Source organism: Papio anubis, chromosome 8 (genome assembly GCF_008728515.1).
Source record: "Papio anubis isolate 15944 chromosome 8, Panubis1.0, whole genome shotgun sequence".
NCBI lineage: Eukaryota > Metazoa > Chordata > Mammalia > Primates > Cercopithecidae > Papio > Papio anubis.
The window spans coordinates 128,904,575-128,931,780 of record NC_044983.1 but is presented as its reverse complement, the minus strand read 5'-3'; the positions used below and the strand labels follow the sequence as shown (position 1 = coordinate 128,931,780).

The window sequence follows — 27,206 nt, the reverse complement described above, 5'->3', positions numbered from 1 at the left end:
GGAGTGCAGTGACGCATTCTCGGCTCGCTGCAACCTCCGCCTCCTGGGTTCAAGCGATTCTCTTGCCTAAGCCTTCCAAGTAGCTGGGACTACAGGTGCGCGCCACCACACCTGGCTTATTTTCTGTATTTTTAGTAGAGATAGGGATTCACTGTGTTATCTAGGATGGTCTTGATCTCCTAACCTCGTGATCCTCCCACCTTGGCCTCCTGAAGTGCTGCAATTACAGGCTAAGCCACCATACCCAGCCCTTCAACTATTATTTTAAGCCATGATTTTGAACCTCCTGTTCATCCTGTCCTGTCTTGTGAACATGATTCAGGTACCCTCTCAAATGAAGTCAGCTTTAAACTGAGAGATGAAGGAAATGAATGAGCAACGCTATAACTGTGAGAAGGTTCCAGGAGGAGGGGAAGGCAGAGGCAAGACCCTGAGGCAGAGGCATGCTCACAGCTCCTAGAACAGCAAGGAGCACAGTGCCGCAACAGAAGCATGAGCCGAGCGGAGTGCAATCAGAAATGAGGTGAGAGGGCTGGGCATGGTGGCTCATGCCTGTAATCCCTGCACTTTCGGAGGCAGAGGCAGGCAGATCACTTGAGATTAGGAGTTCGAGACTAGCCTGGCCAAATTGGCAAAACCCCATCCCTACTAAAAATACAAAAAAAATAGCCGGCTGTGGTGGTGAGCACCTGTAATCCCAGCTACTCCAGAGGCTGAGGCAGGAGAATCTCTTGAACCCAGGAGGCTGAGGTTGCAGTGAGCCCAGATTGCACCATTGCACTGCAGCCTGGGTCACAGAGCAAGACTCCATCTCCAAAAAACAAAAAGAGAAATGAGGCGAGAGGCAGTCACAGGTTAGGTTAGGCTGAGTCTTATAGGGAGACCTGGACCCGGGATAAACTTCCAAGTAATGAGAGTGGCATTATTAGATTGATTTTTGAAAGACATCACAATGCAGTTTGAGAGGCAGGCAGCAAGAGATGATAGAGAAGACGTCTGAGGCAGTGGCCACTGTGGTCTGGGAGCATTGACACGGCATGTCTTGGTGCACAGACATTGGTCGTGGTCCCTGCAGTGGGGATGAGGGGGAACTCGGAGGCCGAGATAGGAGAATCTTAACATCAAGGGTTAACTTTAGTATTTTTTATTTTTATTTTTTATGCTTACGATGTGTCTGGCACTTTTCTAAGTGTTGTAGATCCTGGGACAAGGGTTTTGTAAGAATTATAGCCCCCTTTTACAGCTAAGGCAACTGGGATGCAGAGAAGTAATGACAAACTCCACAGGAAAAAATCTGGTGCTGCTGGGAAAAGGTCTTGGGCTTCCCAACTGCCAGCCCCACACTCTTCTGAAGTGTTCTTGTGTTCATCTTTGTGTTCAAAGCCTCGAGAACGTACATTTCCATCCAAGGTCAGCATGTTAGGGGGTGAGACCAATGTCCTTACCAGACTGCAGCAGTGTTGTCCACGGAACCAACCCCATTATGTCACAGTTGGATGTGGAGGAGCAAACCGGGCAGAGTCGCTTTGTGAAGGGCTTCAAGTTGCTCTGCCAACCAATGGGGAGTCATTAATGATTCCATGGTCCCCTTGGGCCATTGGCATGACATTGATAACGGAGATGAAGAGATTTGTGTCCTTGATCTCCAAGGCTAGGCAGAGATAGAGCTCATCGCCAGGTTCCAAATTAGCAGACAAGGCCCTTGGAGAACTTGTGGGGCTAATTAGTATTAGGGATGAGTTTAGAGATGAGCTTGTGTGCACACGTTCTCAGGACGGTCCCATTGGACACATCCTTGGTTCTGAGTGTTAATTAAAGCTTCTATACTGCAGCTTGAAATTTAGCAGGAAATAAATTAACATAAGTTAATTCCACAGACAGAAGGGATCATCCCTCCTTGAAGTCTCATTCTCTTCCATATTTGGGCAGCTGGACAAGTTCCAGGGGCACCACTTGGTGATCTTAGAGTTCATTCTCCAGATTTGTTATAGTCCCTATAGTATCTCTCTAATTAGCAATGTCAGAGTCTTCCTCCTGGCTCCCAAATCTCTTAGGTTAATTGAAGGGCAGAGTGGTGAGGGGAAGTCTGAAAGATTGGGGTTGAAATTCTTGTTCTAGCAGTAACTAACTCTGAGACCTTAAAGTTGCAGAGCCTCTGAGTCTCAGTATTTCCATCTGGAAAATGGGAATGAAAAGAACAAAATGCCTCCTGGAGCTAGTGTGAAGATGAGAGGACTGAGTGATATCCAAGGAAAAGGCATGAAGTGAGCCCTCAGGAAAGGGCTGCCTCCATGTGCTTAGTCCTGGAGTGTGTCTGGTCACTGTCCTCCAGGTACCTTTGGAGAAATGCGCCCTCCTGATTCTAATCTACAGCAAAAAGCACAGGTGTATCTCCAGTGCCCTAGGGCTAGTGCTTTGTGCAGAGGCACCCTGGTACCCAGAGATACTGGATCTTTCACTGTGTTGCCACATGAGCCTCCAACAAGAAGGAGCTGCCAGACACCAAGGGGCGAATCCACAGTAAGGAGGGCTCGGATTGTACTTGGCACTTGGATTTGGTCCAGTAATGGCAGAGATGATGAAGAAAGCCCTTCTTCTAAATGGTTCCAGAGACTTCTGCAGATCATCATATATTAGGACTCTGTGGGGGTCATTAGTCAGAACCCTGTCCACCTCACCCAGGGAAATCTGACCATCCAAGGCATGTGGCTCCTAGTGCATTTAACTCCCAACAGAACCCACATCACTCCCTCACTTTGATAAAAGGCTGCTCTGAAGCAGCTGGAACCCGCTCTGGGGGTCAGTGCAATGGGCAGAGTCCCTGGGAACAGCCTTGAGTTGATGGGTGCAGAATATCAATGCTGCAGCTCCTTGGCCCCTGCCTAGGGCAGCTCTGAAGTATGACCTACACCGTTTCCCGAGCTCCTCTGAGGGGTTGAGCCAAAATCACCCTCCATGGGCCTTTGCTTGACATCACAACCTTGCTTGGTCTCCTCCCCTACACAAGTCCACTGCCCCACAACCACACCAGTGTTTTCAGGTGCGCACTTCCTAATGCAGCACTTTCGCATTCCTTATTTCAGGATCTGCTTCTGGGGAAGCCAACCTAAGGTAGAAGGAAATTCAGATAACAAATATTTTGTACTCACTATGTGCCAGTCACTGAGTTAGAAGGTTTTTCTTATTTTTAATACATTATCTAATTGTATTATCGTAATTAATGTTTGGGGATTTTTAGAGGTAAGGAAACTGGGGCTCAGAGATTTAAGCAACTTGCCCCAGGTCACACAGCTGGAAATGGGTGAGCATCTTAGCCCAGTAATCCAGTCCTCTTGCCTCTGCCTCTTTGGCTTGGAGGGTAGGGTAGAGATGGAGGCAGGAATGCTGAGAGCATCTCCAGGATGCTGCAAAGCTTCTGTCTCTTCTATATGTTGAAGTTTCTGTGCTGTATTTTATTTTTAAAATAGGTTCTATTTTAAAAAGAGAAAGCTGAAAGCCAGTGCATTTTATCTTCTCCACGGGACAGCAATGAAGATAAAATGAAATAATGACTGTAAAGTGCTTAGCACAAAGCTTGGCACACGGCATACAGCTCATAAATGTCTGCAGACAGGATTATATATTTATAATGTGCACTCACAATTTATATGTGCTTGTCATAAATATGCCATCTATAATTTAAGAAAACAAATAATTTACCTATTTTCAACAGATGCAAATACTGTCTATGTCTAGTTAGTAGAAATAAATTATAGAAGCATGCATATATGCATTATTTCTACCTATATATTTATTTAGAGTTAGTGGATACAAATGATTTGACTCGGCTTGGCGTGGTGACTCCCGCCTGCAATCTCAGCACATTGGGAGGCCTAGGCAGGTGGATCACCTGAGGTCAGGAGTTCAGGACCAGCCTGGCCAACATGCTGAAACCCATCTCTACTAAAAAATACAAAAATTAGCTGGGTGTGGTGGCAGGTGCCTGTAATCCCAGCCACTTGGGAGACTGAGACAGGAGAATTGCTTGAACCCAGGAGGCAGAAGTTGCAGTGAGCCAAGATCGTGCCATTGCACTCCAGCCTGGGTGACAAGAGTGAAACTCTATCTCAAAAAAAAAAAAAAAAAAAGATTTGACTCTAAGTTATGTGCATGCATGATTCCGTGTGATTCCTCACAGTAATGTAGCAGGTTCTGGGATGTGGGTCCTTAAGAAAGGTGAAAATTGGCCAGGTACAGTGGCTCACACCTGTAATCTGAGCACTTTGGGAGGCCAAGACAAGTGGATCACCTGAGGTCAGGAGTTTGAGACCAGCCTGGCCAACATGGTGAAACCGTTTCTACTAAAAATACACAAATTAGCCAGGTGTGGTGGTGCATGCCCGTAATCCCAGCTACTTGGTAGGCTGAGGCAGGAGAATCCCTTGAACCCAGGAGGCGGAGGTTGCAGTGAGCTGAGATCGAGCAATTGCACTCTAGCCTGGGTGACAAGAGCGAAACTCCACCCTACCCACCCACCCCCCCCCAAAAAAAAAAAAAAAAAAGAAAAAGAAAGGTGCAAATTGGCCAAGTGCAGTGGCTCACACCTGTTATCCCAGCACTTTGGGAGGCCGAGGCTGGCGGATCATCTGAGGTCAGGAGTTCAAGACCAGCCTGGCCAACATGGTGAAACCTCCATCTCTACTAAAAATATAAAAATCAGGCCGGGCGTGGTGGCTCATACTTGCAATCCAGCACTCTGGGAGACTGAGGCAGGTGGATCATCTGAGGCCAGGAGTTCAAGACCAGCCTGGCCAACATGGTGAAACCCTGTCTCTACTAAATATACAAAAATTAGCCAGGTGTAGGGGCACAAGCCTGTAATCCCAGTTACCCAGGAGGCTGAGGCAGGAGAACTGCTGGAACTTGGGAGGTGGAGGCTGCAGTGAGTCAAGATCATGCCACTGCACTCCAGCCTGGGAGACAGAGCAATACTACGTAAAAAAAAAAAAAAAAAAAAAAAAAATTAGCCAGGCGTGGTTGGGGATATCTATAATCCCAGCTACTCAGGTGGCTGAGGCAGCAGAATCGCTGGAACCTGGGGAGTCTGAGGCTGCAATGAGCCAAGATTGTGCCACTGCACTGCAGGCTGAACAACAGAGTAAGAATCTGCCTCAAAAATTAAAAATAAAAATAAAAAAAGGAAAGAACAGAACAGAAAAGAAGAAAAGAAAAGTGGAAATCAGCTTGATACCCCCACCTCAGCCCCATCCCTACTCTCACCCTCATTGTCTGTGTGTTTTTCAAAAACGGAGGGAATTTTCCTCACCATCATCTGCTCATCCCATCCCTGTGCCGCTGTCCACCGGCAGAGAGTACCCACAGATGATTGTCCATCCAGGTGTGGGCCACCCCTGACCCAGACCCAGAGCTCCATGCCGCATCCACTCATCACATAGCAAATACTTGGCAGGACCTACTGCGTGTCATGTCCTGTGATAAACACTGGGACAGACGCAGCAGAGAAACAGCAACGACAATAATTCAACAGACACTCCCCCTGTTCCCATAGTGAGGGAGATTGATAACAATCAACCAATGTATACACGAATGTATATGACTAGCTGCAGTAACTCTACAAATGCTGTAGAAAGAAAACTGTTTCATGAGTCTAGAAGGACGGAAGGGTTCTCTGCAAAAGAGACATTTGAGAGGAAATCCAAAGATGAATAGGTGTTAGTCAATGTAGTGAGAAAATCTTCAGACGGAGCTAGGACCCTAAGGTGGAAGGGAGCAGGGGATGCTCAGGCACAGAGCCGGTACCCAGAGAGGATGAGCAACATGAGGCTGGAGAGGTGGTGAGGGCCATACAGGCCACATTAAACACATAGGGCTGGATTGCCTGCAGGACCAGGGAATTATTGAGTGATAAAGTTCAGAATTTGCACAAAGCACCCTAGTGACTAAAGAAAAATGGATGGTGGGAGAATAGAGAAGGCACAGGCAGCTGCCAGTCCAGAAGCTGCCCATTGCTCCATTGTTCAAAATAAGCCAGCAATCCCCTTCCCCCTGGGGGCTCACTGATCTATGATTTAGGGGCATGCTGCACCCACCAAACCACCAAACATTACCCACTCTCACTCCCACCTACTCCCCTTTGGCCACATGGACAAATATTAATAGATTATTTCCCAATCCCCAATTTTCCTTTCATTCCACTTTGAGAAATAAAATCAGATTCAGAACATGGAACAACTTATTAAAAACGTAAACTCACTCCTGGCCTCTGTGTGTTTGTAATGAAAGGTATTTTTTAATCAAAAGAAATGTCTAACTTACTGCAGGGCTCAGTTTGCTGAACTTACTCTGTGTGAAATGCCACTTTTCTATAGGACATGGGCTGGCATCAGGCAGAGAATTAAGCAGCTATCTCAGCTGGCTCTGATCAGCCCTTTAAGAGGCCACACACTTGGGAACACATCAAGATTGGAGGAGTCTGAGGCTCATCACCAAGAAGGTGTTTGGGTTAGATATGTTTGAAAATAGATGAACCCCTGAATAAAGCTTGCCCCGAGGAATGGAACAAGTTGATTTCATTCACTCAACTGTTCAAAAAATATTTATTGGGCTTCATCTATGAGCTTGACTGTCTCAAGACATGAAACATCTAGAAATGACTCCCATAAGGTTCCAGCCATCAAGGAATGCCCAAACTGGTGGGGAGTCAGATAGGTCAATCACAAACTGCAGCACAATGAGCCAATTATAAACTACAATACAATAATGAGAGCCCTCAAGGAGAGATACACAGTGGGAAGACAGAGGAGGAAGAATGAGCTCCTCATATTCCAGGAAGGGAGAAGAGCTTCCCCCAGGGAGGAAGCATTTTACCTGAAACTAGTCAAGACCCTTTCTGTTGCGAGGGACTTATCCGGACTCAACTTGGCTTAAATGAAAAAAGGGAATTTATTGACCCAAGTAAACAAGTCCAAAGGTAGAGCCTCAGGCATGGATGGACCCAGGGAACCTGGCCAAGGGATAGGCCCCTTCATTCGCAGGCCCCGGGGCAGCTCTCTCTCCACCTCCTGGCTTGGCTTTTGCTCTCACCAAGCTTTAGGCTTGAGCACATTTCCCTAAATAGTGGTCAAGCAGCCCCCAGAGCCTCCAGCAACTCCAGAGAAGAAAAGAGCGTATTTCCCAGTAGCTCCAGGAGTAGTCCTGGGCCCACTGTCTTTGGCCTGGCTTAGGTCTTGTGTCTCCCTGGGCCAATCCCTGCTACTAGCAAGTGTGAACCCAGAAAATCTGAGACAGGTCTCAGTTAATGTAAAAAATTTATTTTTGCCAAGGCTGAGGACGCAGCTGTGACACAGCCTCAGGGAGTCCCGATGACCTGTGCCCAGGGTGGTCAGGGCAAAGCTTGGTTTTCTGCATCTGAGGGAGACATGAGACGTCAATCTATACATGTAAGAATACATTGGTTCAGTCTGGAAAGGCGGGACAACTTGAAAGGAAAGCAGGAAGACTTACAGCGGGAGGGAGCTTCAGGTCACAGATAGGAGAGACACAAACTGTTACATTCTTTTGAGCTTCTGTTTAGCCTTTTCAAAGCAGGCATATCAGATGTGCATCTATCTCAGTGAGCAGAGGAGTGACTTTGAACAGAATGGGAGGCAGATTTGTCCTAAGCAGTTTCCAGCTTGAGTTTTCCTTAGTGATGTTGAGGGGCCAAGATATTTTCCTTTCATGCAGGGGTAGGAGGTGTTGGCTGGGGTAGGCCTGGGCCATGCGCCCATCCTTGCAGTCAGAGGAATGGGGAAGAGGTTGTGCCAACCTTTCCTAGTGACACTTATTCCCAAACATTCATTAAGGAATATTGTGAACCAACCACTGCCATGAGAGAAGAGGGGGCACCAGGACAAAAAGAATAGAATTCTCTGCCCTCGGGGAACTTACAAACGAGTAAAAGACATAGTGGAGCGGATGCAGGAAGCACAAGCACTCGGGAAAATAAACCAAGGAATGGGGGTGCAGTGCTGGGAGAGGGGCCTAGGCTGCTGTATTAACAAGGGGAGTTGAGGATGGTCTCACTAAGAAGGAGACACCATTCGTACAGAAGCTGAAGGGGCTGAGGCCTGAGCCAAGTGACTCTCTGGGATAAGAGAAAATGTAACAGAGGAGGGAAGTTGTTTTTTTGTTTGTTTTTTGTTTTGTTTTGTGTTGTTTTTTAAGGTGGAGTTTTGCTCTTGTGGCCAAGGCTGGAGTGCAGTGGTACCATCTCAGCTCACCACAACCTCTGCCTCCTAGGTTCAAGCAATTCTCCTGCCTCAGCCTCCCAAGTAGCTGGGACTACAGGCGCCCACCACTATGCCCAGCTCATTTCTGCATTTTTATTTGAGACAAGGTTTCACCAAGTTGGCCAGGCTGGTCTCAAACTCCTGACCTCAGGTGATTCACCCGCCTCGGCCTCCCAAGGTGCTGGGATTACAGACGTAAGTCACAGCACCCGGCCAGGAAGACCCATTTTTAAGGTCCTGAGAGAGCAAGGGCCTGACAGCTTTCAGGAGCAGCAAAGAGTCCCCTAGCTTGACCCAAGTGAGTGACCAGGAGAAGAGCATGTCAGACGGGGTTGGGAAGGCGGGGCCGGAGCATGTGGCACCTTGGAAAGCGTGGGAGAGGTGGCACCCCAGGGGAAAATTAAGATCCTCTGATCAGAGACCCAAGGATGGATCCTGGGGAGATGAGAGAGAGGTGCCTTGCTCAGGGTCCTAGAGGAGCATGAACGGACAGGTGAGGGAGAGAGTGGCCCCGATACAGGGAATGGCAGGAAACAAGGGCAGAGAGGTTAAAGACAGAGTGTGTTCTAGGAGTCAGCCACTGTTTGCGCTACAATATTTAAAGAAAGAGACTGCGTCTGGGTCAGAGTTGCCAGGAGGAGACACAGGAAGGAGAAGGACCAAGCGTGCGGCTACGCTTTGCTCCAGGCCCCTGATGGAACCGTGCTGATGTTCAAGAGAGTCTCTGGAGGCAGAAGACGGCTCACACAATCAGTTTGCCTCCTAATCTCCTATCCCAGGAAACCTGCAAATATTAAAATGACCACTCAAGGAGAACATAATTTGATTTCAGGTTTAATTGAAGGACTTTGTGTAAATGTGGAGATTTAGGGAGAGAAAATTATTCCTGGAGATGGTTTCATTTGCATTTCCTTCCAAAAACATGGCAAGCTGCATATTTAAAATGCTAGATGAAGAATATTGCAAACAGATAACCATCTATTTTCTTTCCCTAGAAAGGGTAGATGACATTTGGGATCCCCTTGGCAGATAATAATATTAGTGAATATTTTAAAAATACCGAAGCTGGTAAAGCACTGTGCACATGTGTATATCATTTGCAGAAACAGTAGCAATTAACATAATGGAGTTCCACCCCACATAGAGTGTGAAGGACCCAGAGTCCTAGAAAATCTAGTCCCACCCAGCAGACACATGAAATTCAGCAAACCCTTGGGGAACTTCATCAATATGCCACAAACTGGGCCAAGCCCTGGGGGAAACTGGGTTTCTGTTAGAAGCCAGGATGGTCCTGGAAACCAGAAAACATGAACCAGAAACACAGCCTCCAGAATAAGAAGAACAACTCCATAAAAATGGTCCCAAGCACAAGCTCTGACCTTATTTCGGTATTTGTAGAGCATTTTACAGTTAGCAAAGTGCATGCTCGTGCACTAACTTCTTGCCCTCACAGCAACCCTGTGCAGTAGGAATTGGTCCAGATCTGCATCACTTTGGTGTTTTGGTGAATAGGACTTGATCTTTATCTTAAAATTCTGGATGACCTAATCCAGCACCTCCTTCTACTTGCTTCCTGGCTTCTACTGTCAGCCTAAGAGCCATGATTTTCATTGATTTAATTCTCAGAATAACCTATGAGGTCCCTACCTTCGGGTTAGGACATTGAAATCTAGACTGAGTCAACTGCTTCAAGGTCACTGTCTAGACTTGACCCCAGGCTGTCTAGGAAGCTACACTCTTCACTACTACTTCCCTGTACCTATACCACAAATGTGGGTGAATGTGGGTGTACTCAGCCATATGCTTGTTGTCTGAGGGTCGAGACTTGGATGTGAATGCAATTTTCAGCAAGGTGTCCCCCTTTTTTTTTTTTTTTTAAGACAGAGTCTCACTCTGTCGTCCAGGCTGGAGTACAATGGCATGATCTCCTCTCACCACAACCTCCATCTCTCAGGTTCAAGCACTTCTTCTGCCCTCAGCCCCCCGAGTAGCTGGGACTATAGCTACTGTACCACCACGCCCAGCTAAGTGTTTGTTTGTTTGTATTTTTAGTAAATACGGGGTCTCACCATGTTGGCCAGGCTGGTCTCGAACTCCTGACTTCAGGTGATCCACCTGCCTTGGTGTCCCAAAGTGCTGGAATTACAGGCGTGAGCCTCTGCACCAGCCAAGGGGCACTTTTTAAAGTGCCTATTTTTACTGGGTAAATAAAACAAATAGTTAATTTTTTTTTCTTGTGTTGACTGGTAGTGTTTGTAGAAGGACCTTGTGAAATCAATCCTCACCCTGGCCCAAATAGCCTCTTGGTCAAGCTGGTTGTGTTGCTGCTGTTTACATCTCCTGCTCTGAAATTCCACAAAGAAACCCACTGCGGAAATCCTGAAGGCCACCTGGAGACTGTTCCCTTCTCCAGGGGCTTCTTTGGAGGCTTTGATCCTTTATAGGAAGGATATAGTTGGAAGAAGGAAGCAGCTGCTAGGAAGGAGACCCAAGGGGGCACCTGAGAAGTAGGAATTTAGGGCTGGGAACAGGGTCACCTGAGACCGAAACCTCACTCTTCCACTAAGAGGCTGCGTAGCTTTGAAAAGCCACTCTATTTTCCCTCTGGGTCTCTTCAGGAGGGGGAAGGGATGGGTCAGAAATCTAATACCCACCACAATAAGTAATTAGAAGAGGAAATATTTTTCTGAGCCAAGACGAGCTGACCATGTTATTAAAACACATGACAGTTACCATCTCATCAAATCCTTACCACAAAGACTGGGGTGAGCCTCCCCATTTTCCACATCAAGATATGGAAGAGGAGATGAGGTAGCCAGCCTACTGTCACAGGAAAAGAGGTGGCAGAAACAACTTCAAAGGCAAGCCCTTCCGGCACCGACGTCGAACACATGGACGCCCTCTTTTGGGTGGTCTTTCATTAGGATGCTCTGTGAGGGTCAATTCTGACATCTTAGGAGCTGATGCTTCCAAGTAAAGTTGAAATTAGTCCCTGCAACATTAACCGCAGTATGTTTTTCCTTTTAAAGATGACAAGTGAGCCGGGCACGGTGGCTTACCCCTGTCATCCCAGCACTTTGGGAGGCCAAGGCGGGCAGATCACCTGAAGTTGGGAGTTCGAGACCAGCCTGACCAACATGGTAAAACTCCATCTCTACTAAAAATACAAAAATTAGCCAGGCATGGTGGTGCATGCCTGTAATCCCAGCTCCTCTGAAGGCTGAGGCAGGAGAATCACTTGAACCCAGGAGGCGAAAGTTGCAGGTGAACCGAGATTGTGCCATTGTACCCCAGCCTCGGTGACAAAGTGAGACTCCATTTCAAAGAAAAAATTAAAAAATAAATAAAGTGACAAGCATTAAGCCTGACTTTGTGGGAAATTAATTTCAGTGTTTCCATGCAAGTCAGGAGGGTCTTGGAAGGCCAGGCAGGACACATCACCATGAGCCTTCTCCCACCCTCTCTGTCTTTCAGGGCATGGCTCTGTGTTTCCCACAACCGTCCAGTCAGATACCTCAGGGTCTGCCTCACGCCACCTCCTTCCCACTGAAATCCAATGAATCACCCACTCCTACCCCTCACTGCAGCCCCATTCCCACTGCCTGACATCAAGCTCTGTGTCTGGCTGCAGTGTCAAGAGTGGTAACGCTTCCTTTCAGAGCCAACACCTTATGGTGCCAAAATTTACAGGTATTCAAATTATTATTACTCTGCTTAGCCTGCATTGATTATTCACAGGGTGCTTCACAGTTTGTAAAGCTCATCCACACATACGGCAGTGTTGGGATGTGCTGTCAGTTTCACCAAACTTGGGATCTTCAGGGTTCAGGAAGCTCCCCTTCCATGGTCCCCCAATCCCACTGACATCTTCACACCACTCCCTTTGAAAACCTACAAACTGCCATTGCCCTCAAAGGCCAGCTCAAATGCCACCTGCTCTAGGGAGCCTTACACCCTCCCTTGGACTTCTGGCCCTGCTTCCTCTGGAGTTCCATACCTCACACTGTCCTTGGTGCAGCATTTTCCAAGTTGTGTTGCAATTTAGTCATCACTGATTCTCCCTGCTGGGTGAGGAGCACCACAAGAGCAAATGGCTCAGTTAATATCTGAGGGTATGAAGAGTGAATGAATGGATGGATAGGTGAATGAATGCGTACCCAGCTTCTTATTACTTAAGCTTATTAGCCCATAGGCTTCTGTATTAGCTAACTTCCCTCCACTCCCTGATTCCCTAAGTCAACACGGTGCCATCCTCACACTCACCACACAACAAATTTATGAGGGCCTCCTGTGTCCCCAGGACTATGCCAGGTATGAGAGAGACAGGTGAGCCGGAAAGGTAAGGCCCCTGCCTGTCCTCGTGGAGTTTCCATTGTGCATGTACACAGTCAGGGCACTTCTCACACAGATGTTTTGATATTCATCACTCCAAATCTCTGCAAAGACCAGGACTATGTATGACTGATCTTCATACCCCAGCACCCAGCTCAGTGTATGGTGAATATGAGTACTCAGTGAATGTTTGCAGGATGGATGGGTGGGTAAGTGGAAAGAAATTCACCACAAGCCAGGTTTCTTTGCCTGCCCCCATTTCTGGGTTCTATCCAGGACCTAGGAGTAAACTGTAAACATATTTCCTAACATTCCAGAATTCCAGGCAGCTCCCTGAGTAATGAATGCTTTTATTCTTAACCTATTCATGCTCAAGACAGGGCCATTGGTAAAGCCTGCATGAGTGTTTCCCCCTCCCCACCCTCCAATACACACACAATTATTTATATCTATCACCAGTTCATTTGCAAAACATGGAACAGGGTCCTGTAGTCAAAACCTACTTTGGTGATGGTTTAGACATCAAAATAAAGATGAATAGTTGTGTCTGACATGCTGGGACCACTTCAACAATGCTGTCTTTCCACACACACACGCACACCCACAAACACAAATACATGTGTGTATGCACGTATACCCCATTTGGAAACAGTCTTCACCTTATGGCTCAAGACAAACATTAACTCATGCCAAGAAAATAAAACAGAAATCTGCCTTCTGCTTTTCTCAGAACTGCCCTGGAAGCCACTGAGGTAAACAGGCAAGGTGGCAGGGAGCTTAATAGGCCTGGAGTCTGCTTGGCCACCCACTAGCTACATTAACATGGGCAAATCAGTTCATCCCTTTGAGCCTCAGTCTTCTCACATGCAATTTAGTGTAGGAATAAAATAGACAACCACATTTTACCTACTTGCTGTCACTTATTTTTTTTGTGCAAAGAGGCCAGGAGCAGCTGGGCACAGTGGCTCACGCCTGTAATCCCAGCATTTTGGGAGGCCGAGGCGGGTGGATCACAAGGTCAGGAGTTCAAGACCAGCCTGGCAAAGACGATGAAACCCTGTCCATACTAAAAATACAAAAATTAGCCAGGCACGGTGGCAGGAGCCTGTAATCCCAGCTACTTGGGAGGCTAAGGCAGGAGAATCACTTGAACCAGGACGGCAGAGGTGGCAGTGAGCCAAGATCGAGCCACTGCACTCCAACCTGGGTGGCAGAGTGAGACTCTGTCTCAAAAAAAAAAAAAAAAATGCCAGGAGCCTAGATCTTCAAAACAGGCAGAGGAGTTCAGAAGCAGCAGACAGCAGGGTATGCACCAGAAGTCAAAGAGAGCAGGTGAGTGTTCAGTGAGGTATGACTGGGGCTTTACTTCTGGTAAAAATGTAGTCTAATCCAGATCCTGTCTCCTAGCAGCATTGTGGCCTTAGGCATGTCACTCCAGCTCTCTAGGCCTCTCTTTCTTCATCTTTAAAATGGAAATCATAATGCTTTATCTGGCCTCAGGGTCTACAGCTGTCAGGTGCGCTCTTCCTGCCTCTGCTTCCTGCCTCACACCTCTGGTTTCTGGTCTGCAATGGTCTGTGAACTTGTGGTTTCCAGTCCAATAAGGGTGTCTGTGCTAAGCTCAGAAAAGGATGCTGCACCCTCCAGAATGATTTAAATATAAAATACAAAGTTACCTAGTCTCAGGAAGGTAAGAAACAGATGGATCTGTTGGTAACTGAAGATGGAAACCATAACCCCTTTCCGCAACTGTTTGGCAGTACCTACAAAGGTTGAATACACACGTAAACTTTGATCAGCAATTCTGCTCCTAGCTATGTTTATCCAAGACATGCACTAAGATACTCATACCAGCACAGCTTCTGGTGGAAATACCCAAATGCCCATTCACTGTAGAATGGACAAATGGATCAATTGTGGACCCTTCCCATCATGGAATATTACAGAGCACTGAGGACACAGCTCTGCAACTACACACATCAGATTTGTGAAGAAACCTCACAAACATGATGTATGGCAAAAGAAGCCAACACAAGAGTCTGCCTGATTCAATGTGTATAAAGTACAGAAAAAGAAAAAAATAAATCCGTAGTGATGGTGTTGGAAATGAGTGTTGGGGGTAGTTAAGGATGGAATGTACTTCTGGAGGCATGGGTCACCATCTGTATATTTATTGGTTTGCTGATTTCATGAGTGTGTTCAGCTTGTGAAAGTTCATTAAGCTATTTATACACTCAGGTTAGGTGCACTTTTCTGTATGTATATTATACTTTATTTTTATTTAAAGACAGAGAGAGAAAGAAAGGAAGGGAGGAAGGGAGTGAGGGAGGAAGAAGGAGAGAGAGGGAGGGAGGGTGGAAGGGAGGGAAAGAAGGGCCAGTGAACTGTGAACTTGAGGGAGGAAGAGGGGAAAAAGAAGATGAACAGAGAGATTCCCTTCAAAGGAATACCAATAGGACTAATAGCTTACTTTTTAACAGAAACAATATGAGCTAGAAGACCATGGAATGACATCTTTCAGTTGCAAAAAAGGAAATAACTGCCAACTAGAATCCTATACAGGCAGTAAAGGTATCCTTTGAAAATGAAGAAGACAAAATATTTTTGGGCAAACTGAAACAGAAAGAGACAAAAAATAGAGTGTTCACCACATAAGAGGAAAACAATCCCAGGGAGAAACATGAAAATAAGAGTTTGATAAAAGAACACTGGGGATGACAAGTAAATATTGACTGTATAAAGCAATACTTGTAATGTTTTGTGCAATTAAAAACTATGTTGAACCAAAATGCAAAATGCTGAAACCAAACAAATAAACCAAATGGTGCTGGTGTGACAGAGCTGCCCATCCCCTCCCTTACATGCAAGAAAGAAGCATGTGCCCCCCTCAGAATCGCCATGACAAGCAATGACTTCTCTGCTGAGTCGTGTCATTGCAGCAAGTGCTGTCTAACACGTAAGGCCCCGTGCTGGGACTCTATCAGCAGATTGCATCTTTACTCTTCTCAATCAGGAAGTCCACAGTTGAGGAAACTGCAGGTCAGAAACAGGAAGGTCTTTATTCAAGTTTACACAGCTGGGGCTTGCATCTGTGTCACTTTGATACCAAGGGCTCTGCTCCTAACCATTTCTTCTAAAAAGTATATAACCATGATGTATAGTTGGTGTACAGTCTGATACACTTGGATTGTTAGATGCATTCTATACTTACGTATGGATTTGTGGTGTCTGTCTCTGAATGTGGAAGTACAAGAGTTAAACGTACCATGATTCCATTAATTTGACACTGTTATTCTCTATGAATTGGATGAGAAAGCAGAGGCACGGAGAGGTTCAGTAACTTGCCTGAGGTTACAAAGCCAGGAAAGAGTAGGATGGATCTGAACCAAACTTTCTGCCTCCCTTTTTTCCCTTTCTCTTAGCCAAAACAAAGGCATCACAAAGCCTAAATCCTAATCCTGCTATGGGGCACTCTGGAACCCTCTCTTCTCCAGGCTTCATTTCCCCATCAATAAAATGGGATAGTTGAAATGGATTTACCTCTAATTCTCACCTCCACACCTCACCATGGCTCTACCAATTTGGGTGTGCATGCACATGCACTGATTGTATTTAAGTCCAGTTGCAATACAAATGGAATTTTCATCCAAGAAGTTAAGAGAATTAGATGACACTCCAAAAGATGCTTAACATAGAACAAGTGCCCAAAAGGACAACCCTGGCAGATCCTCAACTCTGCAAGTGAACCCTTTCAGAGTTACTCCTTTCCCCTGCTAAGTCCATCCTATCAGCTACGACTGAGGATTCAGATTTGATAGACATTTATTTATGTGCCATGAGGGTCATGTGTGTAATCTCACCTCATCCTCCTCTGGGAGACCAAGGCATTGGCACAGGGTCACACCCCAGTAAAAAACAAAGTGAAAAGTCCCTGCAAATCCACCCATCTGCACACCCCAGCCCCTCCGCAGTCCTCAGCCATCTCCACTGCTCCAGATCTTATCCTCTGAAAGGCCTTCTGAGCTTTCTCATTCTGATATCTATCAAGACAGATGATTGTAATCTTTCTTTCGAGACAGTGTCATCTCTATCGCCCAGGCTAGAGTGCAGTGGTGTGATCATTGCTCACTGCATCCTAAAACTCTTGGCTCAAGCGATCCTTCCACCTCAGCCTCCTGAGTAGCTAGGACTACAGGCATGCACCACTATGCCCAGCTAATTTTTTTTAACCAAAATTTTGTAGAGACAGGGTCTCATTATGTTGCCTAGGCTAATCTCCAACTCCTGAGTTCCAGGAATACCCCCACCTCGGCCTCCCAAAATGCTAGGATTACAGGCTTGAGCCAACATACGTGGCGATTGTAACATTTTTAAAATTAAATCACTCCCGCTTGTCTTCCAGTTAAGGAGATGTGCCAGACCTTCAGCTTGCTCTTTAAACTTCATCCTCTCATTTTCCTCCATCATTTGATCTTGCTTCAAGACTCTGTTTGGTCCTTCATATTAAAATGTTCCTTGCTGGATAGAAATCATCTGAGAGTCCCCTCCAAAACAGAGAATGTTATTCTCCCCTTTTCAGTCTTACTAGGAAAAGGGAGAGTGTAATCCTGGAGACTTGGGATCCTGACTGTCTCCTGGATTGCACTTATTGTCCAACTTCAGCTGTTTCCACTGGACCCAGGTTTGTAGCTACCTGGGGAGGCAGGGTTTGGCGCACAGCCCTAGAGTGGAGCTGCACCAGGTGGTCTCCTTCGGCGTCTGCACTTCCACTTATTCATCTGTAAAATAAGACTAATAGTGCCTAATTGGGGCACTATTAGGGTTGTGGGAGGATTAAAGGTGGTGGGAGGATTAAATGAAAATATCCAGTAAAGTACAAAGCCAGGTGGTAAGCAGAGAAAAATAGTAGATGTTGGGGTGGTGGTGGTGATGATGGTGGTGGTGCTTCTCATGACTGTTGTTTTGTTACTACTTTCCAGGTAATACCCTAGGCACTATACACACATGATCTCATTTCATCCTATGAAATCCAAATTATCCCCATCCTACTGCCTTGGGCATGCCACAGCCGTACTTTGCAGTGTAAGACATGCTCACTCACACGACACCACGACACCACCATCCCCAGCCACTCTGACACTGTATCAATGTCTCCTAGTGTCCTCACCATGTCCTCAACCCAACTTCAGAGGCAAGCTGGGCAAAAAGGCTACCAGGGCTGAATCCAACCAAGCTTCCCAAATTAGAAGAAAACCTGTTCTTGGCGGGTGTGTTAGTCACAGCTCTCCAGAAACACAGAACCAATAGGATATGTGAAGATGTGTTATGAAGAATTGACTCACACAATTATGGTGGCTGAGAAGTCCCACTGTCTGCCATCTGCAAGGTAGAGACCCGAGAAAGACAGTGGTGTCATTCAGCCCAAGTCTGAAGGTGGGAGAACCAATGGAGTTTATGGTGTATATGCCAGTCTGAGGATACAAGACGATGAAAGAGATGACCCAATTCAGGCAATGTGGCTGAAAAAGAGGGAAGTACCTCCTTCCTTCACCTTTAATTACTCAGGCCCTCGACAGATTCGATGAAGCCCACATTAGGGAAGGCAATCTACTTTACAGAGTCCAATCCAAATGCTGATCTCATCTGAAACACCCTCATTGACACACAAGAAATAATGTTTAATCTGGCCACCCCTTGGCCTAGTCAAGTTGATACATAAAAATAACCATCTCAGGACTGTTATGAAAGCCAGTTGATATAGTATCACTCATTCTCAAAGTTCAGCTGCTTGGTAGACTCATGTGGAAATCAAACGAGAAGCTCATGCCCTGAGATGTGGGCTGAATTGATCTAAGGTAGGACCTGGGGATGAACATTTTTAGATTTTTCCCTCCTTCCAAGTGACTGTAATGCACAGAGAAGTTTGAGAACCACTCCCCAGATAACATGCAAACATGTGCTTTCCAGCCCAGTGTCCTGCACAGTGTGGACAGAGTCAGAATGCGACTGCTATGGAGCTGGGGAGGTATGGTCAGCCATCCCAGAGGTGGTGCATATCCCTATCATAGGCACTCACTTGTTCTTTCTGTTTATTATTGCTTTTTACAAACACAATTTGTTATTTTTACACTTTTGCTGAACAAATAGAAGCCCCAGTCAGATCACATTTTGTGTGAAAACTCATGTGGCCAGCTTCCTGTGCCATTGAGCTGCCTACTCCATCCCATTCCCAGAGCCTCCCCGACCCCTACCTGGGAAAGACTGCAGTACACTGGAAGGCAGAGCTCTTCCAAACAAGGGAAATCTAGTGCCTGCTCTGTGTCATAGATGTTCCAGTTGAGATCTGAGTCTCCCCACTGCTCCTCATCCTCTGACAGCTCGTGTGCCACCTCATTTCTTTTTTTTTTTCTCTTTTTTTTTTTTAGATGTAGTTTTCACTCTAGTTGCCCAGGCCAGAGTGCAATGGAGTGATCTCGGCTCACTGCAACCTCCCCTTCCTAGGTTCAAGCGATTCTCCTGCCTCAGCCTCCCAAGTAGCTGAGATTACAGATGTGCACCACCACACTCGGCTGCTTTTTGTATTTTTAGTAGAGATAGGGCTTCACCATGTTGGCCAGGCTGGTCTTGAACTCCTGATCCACCTGCCTTGGCCTCCCAAAGTGCTGAGATTATAGACGTGAGCCACCACACCCAGCCCACCTCCTTTCTTCTACTCAGATTGCGCTGCCTAGTCCGTGGTCACCGATGTGACCCAACAGTGGGGGCTACATCTCAGCTAAAATATCAATGAACTAAGCATCAGTTGAACTTGTTCTCAACCAGAGCAGAGGCAGCCTCTTAGGATCCAAGGAAGCAGGGCTCTATTATACCCAGGTAGCAGAAAGGTGGGGTACAGGGAAGGCTGCCCTCATACCCCAAACTATCCACTCTAACTGCACCCCCGGACATACTTGGAGTAATACCTGCTCAACCATAAAGTACTACAGTGCAAAAAGCCGGGTTTTGAATTCAGGAAAATCTGGGTCTGTTTAGCAGTATCGTGTTTGGAAAGTCATCTTGCTCTTCTGAGCCTCAGTTGCCTCAGCTTTCATATGAAGTTATCATTTCTGCCACCTGGGAATACTGTGACCATGTGCAATGACATATGTAATATCCCAGGTGTGTGGCAGATGCTCAGGGAATGCCACTGTCCTTCCCTTGTCCATGCTTAGCTATAAGAGCAACTATCAACAACCCCTCACTCTCTGCCTCTGGCCTGAAGCCTAAGGAAAGAAAGGTGTTTTTGAGAAATTCTAAGCCAAGCTAGATCTGATTTATAGATTAAAATCACCATTCGTGCCTTGGAACTTGATATTACTTCAAGAAGGCTGAACAGAAGATGAGGAAGATAGGGAAGGAGATGGTGAAGGATGTTAAGCACTTTTTCCCCTAGAGTTGGCAGGATTGTATCTGATTTTCCACCCACTGCCCGACCAACTCTACTTCTTCATTTGAATGCATTGATCTGATTCAGGAAAACAGTAGTCTCTGTTATTCATCTGTCCATTCCTATGTGTTTATTTGAGTGAACATCAACTGACCATTTATAATGTTCTAAGGCGGGGGTTGGCAAACTATTCTTCTAAAACAGAGCCAGATAGCAAATATTTGGGGTGTTTTTTGTTTTGTTTTGTTTTTTGTTTTTGTTTTTGTTTTTTTGAGACGGAGTCTCGCTCTGTCACCAGGCTAGAGTGCAGTGGTTCAATCTCAGCTCACTGCAACCTCCGCCTCCCGGGTTCAAGTGATTCTCCTACCTCAGCCTCCCAAGTAGCTGGGACTACAGGTGTGTGCCACCACACCTGGCTAATTTTTTTTGTATTTTTAGTAGAGATGGGGTTTCATTATGTTGGCCAGGATAGTCTTGATCTCTTGACCTCGTGATCCACCTGCTTCAGCCTCCCAAAGTGCTGGGATTAAGGAGTGAGACACCATGCCCGTCTAATGTTTTAGGTTTTGTGGGTCACAGGGTCTCTGTTGTAAGTGCTCAACATCATTGCTGTTTGAGCATGAAAGTAGCCACAGGCAATAAGGGTGTGTCCATGTTCCAATGAGGCTTCATTTATAAAAACAGACGAAGGGCCTGACATGGCCCATAGTTCAACCCTGCATAGGACATATGCTCAGTGCTTCGAAAACAGAGATGACCAGTCTCCCTTGGAGAAGTTCACAGAGAATGAAATACCAAATGCAATACTCCCAGGCCTTTAATCCAGACGTTTCTATAACAAGATGAAGAGTCACCCAGAGAGGAGTGGTAGATGCTTTCTGGGAGGCCCAGAGAAAGATCAACATGGGAAATGACTTTGATTGATCTTGAGAGGTCAGTAGGAGTTCACCAAGTCAAGGGCAAAGAGTCTTAATGTGAGGGGAACAGTATATGCAAAGCAACAGGGCTGGAAAGGATGCTGCAACTCAGAAGCCTGGGGTCACCCTTGGAGCACCATGTTCCTTCTGTACCCTAAGGTATTACGGCAAATCTTCTGATTGTTTGACTTAACCCACTTCCTTGTGAGTGGGCTCCACCTGTGTAGTGTAAGTTCTGTGAGGGCAAGAATGACCCAACATGCAGTGAAATGACCCCCTTTATGTTTCCTAGCACCCCATGCCTTCTCGCACAATGGAATCCACTACCAGTTTGGAGTACTTGTCTGTTCATGTGTCTACCTCTCCCTCTGTGGTGAACTGCTCTGGGACAAGACCTAGGTCATCCTCTGCTCCAAGATCAGTGGTTGAGGCTCAGTAGTTACAAGTTGTTGGTGGCATCAACGGAAGTCACTCTGTGTAGTGCAAATGTGGAGGTCAGGGACTAAAGCAGAGGTGTAGGAGATCAGCCAGGGTGTGGGAAAAATTGTAGGAAGATGTAAACCTTCTTGGAAGGCTGGAAGGTTTTACAAAAGCTTCGGGAAAAGATTTGGCTGAAGGCAGCCAGATTCTCTTGTTCGGCGCCTGAAAGCATAGGTTAGACAACAAGGGGATGTAAAGAAACTGATCTAGATAAGTTGGTTTGCTTAGGCCTTGGAACCTGGCCTTTAATCTCCAAGTGCAGGACTACTCTCTTGGAAGGGGGCAGAGGGGAGGGGACCATGTGAATTGCCCACAAGTGTGTTGACTCAGGGTCTTTGTCATTAAATCTATACTGAATAAATGCCTGCAGCACTGGCTTGTCAGGGTCACGGCTTCTGACTCTTTACTGCACCCTCCTCGGTGTCTGTGAGTGGCCCGGTCCCCTAGCCCGCTCTTTCACTGAATAACTGTGTCTGAGTGCATTTGTTCATTCCTCGTTGGGGTAGGGTCTGTGGGTCGGACCCAGCAGAGGGAATGTCAGGAAACGAGGCTCAAGAGGGGTCAACGGCCAGGACATAGATGGCCCTGTGTGTCATGGGAAGGTGTTGGGAGGTTGCTCCAGATGTGTTGAGCATGGGTTAGACTGAACAAAACTCAGTCCCTGCGCTCACAGACCAGGGAGACTGATCCATAAACTGACAATGTTAACACATTGTGAAGACATGGATAGCAATAGTGTTATCGGGGGTCCTTGCTCCCAGAGCTCCCAAGATGGCAGTGGCCACTTCCAAAATGGTGGCAGGCCACTTCCAAGATGGAGACAAACCTCATGTTCTCTGACCTCATGGATTCCGAGGAATGGAATCTTGGGCCGTGCGTTGAGTGTTATAGCTCTATTAGAAGCCGTGGGTCACAGAAGAGAACCGTGGAACCCAGTGACTAGTGTTCAGTTCTATTAGGACGAACCCGGGCACTTAGCTGTGCAGGAACAATGGCAAGCCTTTAGCCCGATCGGGAGCAGCAATGGGCACCTCCCTGGATCAGGAGCACAGCAGACACCCTGCCAGATCCGGAGGGATGGAAGTCAGTGGCAGGTCTGCAATGGCGGCAAACAACAGCGATGGACTGTGAGCAAAAGCCCAGTTTGAGCTATAAGACCAGCCGTAACAAATACAAACCAGAGGAGAGTGCAGTTGCAAGATTTAATAGAGTGAAAACAGACCTCCCATACAAAGGGAGGGAACCCAAAGAGGGTAGCCATTTGCCGACTCAAATGCCTGGGTTTATATCCTGGTCATTGTTCCTCCTGCTGTGCTCTCAGGCAATAGATGACTGGCTATTTCTTTACCTCCTGTTTTTGCCTAATTAGCATTTTAGTGAGCTCTCTTCACTGCCTGATTGGTCCGATGTGGGCTAAGTTGCAAGCCCCGTGTTTAAAGGTGGATGCGGTAACCTTCCCAGCTAGGCTTAGGGATTCTTAGTCAGCCTAGGAAATCCAGCTAGTCCTGTCTCTCAATAGGGTAGGGGTCCCTACATCATGAGAAAGGGGTGCCCTAGCTGTCTGATAAAGGGTAGGTAGCCATGTTGATGGACTTCAACACCTGTCTTTCCCCTAAACTAGGGGCAACCACACCTCTCAGGGAAGGGGTATTTACAAACCTGTAACCTGAGGCAAGTGAAATCACTGTGTGGTCCCTCTTTCTTCATCCATAGCACAGAAGGAACCAGAACACCACTGTCCGACCTCAGGTTCCCTGGGAAGCAAGCATGGGTAGAGATGTGGGTTGAAGAGAGGTGTGAGGGAGTGGATCCCATCAGCGTTTGTAGGGTGGGAGGAAGTCAGGTTAAGTAGGAGGAGGAGCTGAGCTGCGAAGTCAACTCCTCGGGGAGCTCTGGGTATGAATGGTCCTGCGGGGTTGGGCTGAATTGGGGACAGGGGACCTGGCTCTGCGCCCCTACTCAGACCTGTCATTGCATTCAGACAGCCTGGGGACAGAAGCATGACCTCAGGGGAGGCAGCTCCCTTCAACCACCAGGAATTCCTGGTCGGGAGGATTCGGCTATGAGTTTGTGGCTGGCAACTCTCTCAGCAGCTGAAGGCCAAGAGTCTTCCTGAAGGGGCCTTGGGCAGCTCACCACACCCACTACAAACCTGCTGGGTGGAGCACAAATGTGGACCTCCCTGAAGACCCAGCCACTGTGAATTGAGGAGATCTTGTCATAATTCTTGTCTGACAAGTTAGGTGACTGTATGGGAGTGTGGCCATTTCTCAAAGACTGAAATGACTTTCTATAGTTTCCCCTTGAAAAAAAAAAATTGAGAATCCCTCTCCCAACCCCTCCAAAAAAAAAAAAAAAAGACGGGGAAGATTGAAATTGTCACTCTTAGGTAGTGAGTCTCCTTCAGGTCCTCATACCATCATAGCAACTGAATGACCAATCCAGCCTCCCTTTGAACACATGGGAAAACTGAAGCCCAAAAAACAAAATGGCAGTTGTGGATCCGAATCTACATTTTCTGGGACCAGGAGCTGTTGCTCGCGCCTGTAATCCCAGCACTTTGGGAGGCTGAGGTGGGAGGATTGCTTGAGTTCAGAAGTTTGAGACCAACCTGGGCAACATAGTGAGACTCTGTCTCTACAAATAACCAAAAATTTGCTGGGTGTGGTGGTGTGCACCTGTAGTCCCAGCTACCCAGGAAGCTAAAGCAAGAGAATTGCCTGAGCCCAGGAAGTCAAGGCTGAAGTGAGCGGTGATTGTGCCACAGCACTCAGCTTGAGTAACAGAGTGAGACCCTCTGTCTCAAAAAAAAAAAAAAAAAAAAAAAAGAATCTACATTTTCCAACAGACAAGTGTCTTTCTATGTCATCCTGCTGACTTCCCTTTCCACCAAGATTCTCTCAAAGCTCATATCCAATTGTGGAAACAAATTTCTTAATCTTGATTTTTTTAAGTCCTTGTGATGTGATCCAGGGATTCTGGCTTTGGAATCAGGCAGATGTTAATGTGGATGCTGGCTCTGTCATCCACCAGCTGCAGGACTCTGGGGGAACCCCTCACCTTCTGACCTTGTTTTCCTATCAGTACACTGGGCGTGGGAATACCTACCTCATAGATGATTGCAAGAATTTAATAAAATACACTGTGGATAAAGTGCTTAGCATGGGACCCAGCACACTAAAAGCACGCAAAAAAGGCAATACCATTATGATTGTGTGGTTGGTGCTGGGTTAGGCACCAAGAGGCTTGGAGGGAGAATATGAAGATTCTCTCTCTCTTTGCGGGATTTATGATAAAGATTATGATAAAGATTTATAGTTAGGGATGAATGCTTAAAGCACAAGTGGCAGGGAAGGCATAATTAAGCGATGATATACATGAGAGTGAGCAAAATGTATTTTAAAACAAAGGAGAAGGAGGGTATATTTTAAAAGAAAGGAGAGGGGGCTGAATTCCAACTGATATTAGTGGGCATTTGACATCTTTTTACTTTCTTATTGAAAATTTTGTTTTAGGGTCCGATATCAGGTGTTCCCTTATCTAATCGTCAAAGCAGTTCAGCTAGGCAGGGGAAAAGCATTTCCATCTTACACAACAAGGCACATGACTCAGAGGAACAAAGGGACTCGCTCCAAACCACAGTCAGACACTTTCAGAGTTTTTTTTTAATGACAAAAGAGCATTTGTGAGTGTCTTTTAGTTCTTGTGATACATTTTTTTCCATTAAGATGAAATTCATATAATATAAAATTAACCAGCCGGGCACAGTGGCTCATACCTATGATCCCAGCACTTTGGGAGGCCGAGGTGGGTCGATCACCTGAGGTAGGGAGTTTGAGACCAGCCTGGCCAACATGGTGGAACACTGTCTCTACTAAAAATACAAAAAAATTAGCCAAGCGTGGTGGCACACACCTGTAGTCCCAGCTACTGGGAAGGCTGAGGCAGGAGAATTGCTTGAATCCAGGAGGCAGAAGTTGCAGTGAGCCAAAATGGAGCCACTGCACTCCAGCCTGAGTGACAGAGTGAGACTCCGTCTCAAAGAAGGAAGGAAGGAAGGAAGGAAGGAAGGAAGGAAGGAAGGAAGGAAGGAAGGAAGGAAAGAAAGAGAGGGAGAGAGAGAAAGAGAGAAAGAAGAAAATAGAAAAGGAAAAAAATTAACCATTTGAAAGTATAATACAATTGATTAATATAAAATTAACCATTGGAAAGTATAGTATAATTGATTTATATAAAATTAGCCATTTGAAAGTATACAATTGGTTAATATAAAATTAACCTTTTGAAAATGGTATTTAGTACACTCACAATGTTGTACAACCACTACCTCTATCTAGTTCCAAATACCTTCATCACTCCCAAAATAAAACCTCATACCCACTAAGCAGCGACTGCCTCTTCCCTCCTCCTGTAGTCCCTGGCAACCAGCAATCTGTGTTCTGCCTTTGTGGATTGTGAATTATGCTATCATGAGCATTGATGTGCGTGGGTCTCTTTCAGTACCTGTTTTTGGTTCTTTTGAGTATGTATTTGGAGTGGAATTGCTGGGTCACAGGATAATCTTATGTTTAATTTTTTGAGGAACTGCCAAACAGTTGTCCACACTGGCTGCACCCTTTTACATTACCACCAGCAGCATATGAGGGTTCCAGTTTCTCCAGATTCATGCCAACACTTGCTATTGTGTGTGTGTGTGAGAGTGTGTGTATGTCTGAGTGTGTGTGTGTGTTCATAGTATTGGAAGGGAAGTGGGATGTCACTGTGGTTTTAACTTGCATTTCCCTAATGTCTAATGATGTTGAGCATCTTTTCATGTGATTATTGGCCATTTGCATACCCGCTTTGGAGAAATGTCAATTCAAGACCTTTACCCATTTTTAAAAATGATTGTTTGTCTTTTTTGTTGTTGAATTGTAAGGGTTCTTTATATATTTGGGATACTAGACATCTACCAGAAAGATGATTTGCAAATATTACCCCCCCTTCTGGGGGTTGTCTTTTACTTTCTTGATAGTGTTTTTTGATGCCCCAAAGTTTTTCATCTTGAAGTCCACTATGTCTATGTCTCCTTAGTTGCTGGTGTGCCTTTGGTGTCCCCCGGGCTGATATTTAAACCCTGGCCCTCTGGCAGCAGATCGAGGTCACTCCTGGTATAACCCAGCAGCCACTGACAGGGCCACGGCGGGAGCTTGTGCCTGATGAGCACTGAGCAGTGGGTCATGAGGCCTTGGGCCTGGGTGAACAGACAGTCCCAGGCAAGGGATTGGGGCTCCCACGGCTGTTTCTTCCCTCTCAGCTGGAGGATGGGAAGTGGGGTGATCCCCATTCTAGATGCTTCTATGAAGCTGCACAGGAGGGGCTTGGAAAGGCACTGCTCTTAAAAGAGGGCAAATCAGGTATAACTCCCAATGCAATCCCTCCCCCTTCCCCCCTCCCCATAATAGGCCCCGGTGTGTGATGATGGGTGCAGCACACCAACATGGCACAAGTATGCATATGTAACAAACCTGCACGTTGTGCATATGTACCCTAGAACTTAAAGTTTTATATATATATATATATATAAACAGAAAAAAAAAAAAAGAGGGCAAATCTCTAAACAGAATCTTAGAGGCAGGGAACTGGAGGCAACCATGTGGGATGCAGGTGACAGCAAGATAAAGGAGAGAAGGGACAAGGTGGGGGAGAAAGAGAGGAATGTCTTGGGCTGAGGAAGGGACTTGAACAGATGTTGGAAAAATAACTGCTTTTCCCAACACTCAAGCACAGACTGAAAAGCCT

General features: G+C 46.3%; 1 long non-coding RNA gene across 3 annotated transcripts in view; it reads right to left on the bottom strand.

Moving 5' to 3' along the window:
• Positions 1-24,055, bottom strand: part of LOC103887153 — a 98,658-nt gene extending 74,603 nt beyond the window's left edge. For all 3 annotated transcript variants that reach the window (XR_002524030.2, XR_002524032.2, XR_002524031.2), the window contains exon 1: positions 23,085-24,055. This is a non-coding gene — a long non-coding RNA (uncharacterized LOC103887153). The remainder of the gene's footprint in view (positions 1-23,084) is intronic.
• Positions 24,056-27,206: the final 3,151 nt, after the last annotated feature.